Source organism: Archocentrus centrarchus, chromosome 21, assembly GCF_007364275.1.
Source record: "Archocentrus centrarchus isolate MPI-CPG fArcCen1 chromosome 21, fArcCen1, whole genome shotgun sequence".
NCBI classification, from domain to species: Eukaryota; Metazoa; Chordata; class Actinopteri; order Cichliformes; family Cichlidae; genus Archocentrus; species Archocentrus centrarchus.
In genome coordinates, this window is record NC_044366.1 from 23,930,821 (window position 1) to 23,935,330 (window position 4,510).

Sequence of the window (4,510 nt, forward strand, 5' to 3'; positions counted from 1 at the left end):
ATTAAACTCAGTGTGTAATATTAGTTCAAGTTGTATTTGTTTTTTCATAAATGTTTTACTTTTGTGCCCACAGGAAGTGAAAATATCAACTTTTAAAGTCGTTGCTCTTCAGAGGGAATATCAAATATGGAACAGTCAGCACAGGGAATGACAAATCATCCTTTAAATATTTACACTGCACTATCATCTGCACCATATCCCCATATAATTTTTTTTTGTGCCAGACCCACACCTCTGATAGTAATTTCCTGGTGCATTTTAAACCACAGTTTCAGAAACAAAGGTCAAATTTGGTCACTTGATTATAATTTTCTGGGTAGCAGCTCTTTCACAGATTAAATCCTATCAGTCATCTTCTAGAAAACTACTGCAAGAACATGAATTTGTTCATGTCAATTAACCTTAAGAATTGAAATTTAGCTGCAGAAGACTTTTTTCTTCCTTCTCGGTCTTTTACATGGTTGCCCTCATAGCTAATCTTTTTTATAGGGCAGAATATCAGCAGGCAATTGTTTGACTGGTTTAGATTTAAATAATACTAACAATTATGTGCCTCATGCAGGTTGTGCGCTGCAGAGGCAACATTCTGTCTCCATTTGCTTCATGTGATTTTGCACTCCTTCCTCACAGGAGGAGAAGAGCTGATTGCAGTGTTCTCCCTGTCTTTTTCAATAAGCTCGGCACTGTCGCCTCCTCTCACAGTCAAACACATGTGTGGAGTGACTGTCAACCCGCCAAGGCCCATTTACTCCAGCACACACCACATCCAAACTCCCTGTGCTCTCTCTACATCACATCTCCTCCCCAGCTTACTCTCAGCTCACAGTCATGTTCTGTAGCTTTGAACTTTTGAATTTAGCTCACCGCCAGCCTTTACCCCACAGCCCCTTTCCTCTTCCTCCATTTCTACTCTCCTCCCAATCTTATAACCACCCCACCCCACCCTCCCTCGAGCTCCACTCAGGGCTACATGATAACACACTTTGGAGTGAGCTGCTTTCCCCCAGAGCAGCCCAAACTGTGAGCATATTCACTCCATCATAACAGCACTGTAGCAAAACTGCTGTCACGCCGAGTTTGCCATGCTAATGTGGCTGTAGGCGACACTAGCCTGCCCTTAAAATGCTGTGATGGAGGTGTGGGGCGTGTTTCGTGGGTGTTGGGGGGGAGGTGTGGGGTGTTTGGGGAGCTACATGGCACAAATCAGGGCTTCTGAGGCTATGGAGTAAATGCATTGAGAATAGGGTGTAGAGGAACTATAATGCGCCCATCCAGGGAGCATTTTCTGTCCTAAACGAAAGCAGTTTAATTCACTACTCGATGCATGGCATAATGTGAAAACACTCATACTAGTTCCACGCATTCTTTCCCATCTACCCTTTGAGAGCGGTGATAGAAGAGGCTTCAAAGGGTTCGACTGAAACCTGGCAAAGCTTTGAACTGTGTCCTTGGACTGTCATGTGGAGAGACAGACACTCCCTTCAGTCATCCACTTACAAACAGAAGAGTATCAAGACAAATGTACTCAGATCATACCAACATGTCAACACTATCTTACTCTTATACCTAAACACACACTTGTTCAGCTATGGCTGGAGACAGGAATGGATTAGAACAACAAGGATCTTACTATACACTGAATGAGCAATTACTTCCTACCAGCAACATGTTGCTGTTGTCTGCAAAATCACTGAGACGCCAATGAACCAATCTGCAGTTTTCTGGGTTAAAGGTTCCAGTCATAAGGCATACGTGGGAAGCATGAAAGTGATTCCTCTTTTGATGTTTGGTAATACTTCTCGACTCGATGCATCTGTCACATGGCTGGTAGCCATTTTGTATACACGTATAGCGCTAAGCAATGCAAATAATATTTGGACATTTTGGGAAAGAGGCTTATTTACTTTATTGCAGAGTGTTTAATAAGAAGATTAATACCAATCTCATGTCTTATGTAAATCTGAAGCCAGCACAAGCTTAGCACAAAGACTTTAGATAAAGAGAAGCAGCTAGCTTGACTCTGTCCAAAGCTAGCAAAATCCGACTGCCGGCGCCTTTTAAAGCTCGCTAATTAACATGTTATTTCTCATTTGTTTAACAAAACAAAGTCAAATTGTGGATTAAGAGGTGATAGACATGGCTTATTCCTGTTTTTGTTTTTTTGGGTTGGTGGGGGGGGGGGTAGAGAATTGCTGAGTTTTTTCTGGTAGGCACACACCAGTACCAACTGCTTCTCATTTCCAGTTTTCATTTCAATGTGTGACTGATCTTTCACCCTTTAAACCTAACTTTCTTTAACAGTGCCAGAAAAAAAAAAAAAAAAGATTCTTCAAGTACTGCTCGAGCAGGCTTTTTGAATAACTTTAAATTAGCCATCTAAACTTCAGCCACCTTTCCCAGTACTTCTTACACAAACACACCTTTTCTGTTTATTGCCTCTCTCTCCGACTGTGTGTCTTTCATTTACTTCTCTTTCTGGGGCTACTTCTGATGTTTCACCCCAGAGCTGCAATTTTCTCCATTTTCTTGGTTATTATTAGTCTTGAAGTATTTAGCCAGGTGATTTCTTCTCTTACTGAAGTTATGCCCCAACCAGTAACACATTTTATGTCAATATCATGTAGCCTAAAACATCTAATGAAATAAGCATTAAAAACCTGAGTTCACAGTTCTTTCTGTCCTAAAACAGAAGACAGGGACCTTTGTCAACACTGAACCAGGTCTTCTTGCTGTAATCCTTCTTCCTAAACATACCAGCCATTTTAAAGCCCCCGTCCTAAAGTCCTTTTGATGTAAGTGATGTGGGAGACATTGCAGTCAAATGTGGTCAAAAATAGAGCGAGCAAATCCTCTGTCTATGTCATTATGGGCAACATACACAGAGAAGAAGATACAATATGAGCTCATCCATTAGAAGAAAATTGAATCAACTCATCTGAAAAAGTGTGCACAACTGTCATTTATTATTTAATAATCATGTAAGCCATAAGGAGTATCCCCCAATGAACTCTAGACACTGGTGGTGCTAGAGTAACAAGAGGGTAACAGTAGCTTGATGGATGCAGCAGGGAGTGCCGTTTGGGGTGAACCTACTGGAAGGACTCTTTGGCAAGCTGGTCCTGATTAAAACTGGGGGTGAATGAATAGGGGGATGACTGGCTCAAAGGGCTTATGGAAGTATCTGGCTGAAGTAAAGAATATGATGAATTAAGTCAGCTAATTGATTGAGAAGCAAGAAGGAAAAAGAGGAAAAAAAATGCAAAACAAGCGTATGAAGAACTCTGAACTTTTCCTTTTTTGTATATATGAAACCTAAATTGTAAGATCTTCTCTATCACTGACAGCTTTTGAGCCAAGGTTGGTGTTTTTCCCCATAAATGCATGTTATTCTCTGTTTTTCCCCCTTGCAGATTTGTATAAATAGTTAAACAAAGATTACGATTTTGCTGCAGTCTGGGCTGTCATCTTGTCATTGTGTTGCCTGTTGAGATATCCTTTCACTCTGACATGTTGAAGTTTACACAGTGCTGCCTGCGTGTTTGCGTGATGCACGAGTGAAACCACAAGCAGGTCAGGAGTGAAATCAAACCATCGGGTTGTTGGTGTGATGGAAAATGAACAATTGTTAATTCATGTCGGTGATGAATAAGTGATCGGCTCTACAGTTGGGGGCTAGGCTTAAAGGCATGGGGCATATGGGAAATGAGGAGGGGCACAGATGCTCCTCAGGGCCAGAGGGCTGATGGGCAAACTTAAGAGGGACACAAAGAATGGAGAGAGGCATGGTGGCAAGATAAGAACATAGAATGTCAGGCAAGAAACGACATGCTTACCCTGCCTCTAAGACCAACTGTGGTCCCACTGTGCAAAACTAGCCCACTAGCTCAGCCTCCAAACCCAGTATCTGAAGTTCCAGTTCACTGGAGGGGCCTACAGAGAGGCTGCTTGAAAAGGTCTCTCTCTCTAAGGTCCTGTGTCACTCTGACCTCCCACAAAAAGTAAACAGCCCAAAGAGGAAAACCTCTCCGCCTGTGTCAGTAACAAGACTGTCCTCACGGGAGGGAAACAGACAAGCACACAGACAACACAGGTATTCATATTAAACTGCCCCTATAAGATAAACCAGTGTTTATAATGGCACACATGCAACTGATATGCACACAGAGACTGACGTGGACACATAGAGCAGAAGCATTGAGAGGATCTCAGCACCATCTGCTGTTGGCTTTATGAACCATCTGATCCGCAGAGGCTGAGGGAAAACGAGCAAATCAGTTCCCCAACAATCATTTCCTCCAGCATCTTTGCCAAGCCTCCCTCTTTCCATTTACACCTCCTTCAAGCTGAGAAACTAATCTGATCTGATTAGTTACAGTTTGACATGGCAGCAGTATACTACATATTTATCACCCATCAGGACCTTTTATTGTGAAGAATAGGCAAGAAGACAGCTGGGGTGTTTCTCCTAAAATTTGTTGGATCCCCATTCATCGCAGTACAACAGTAAGGT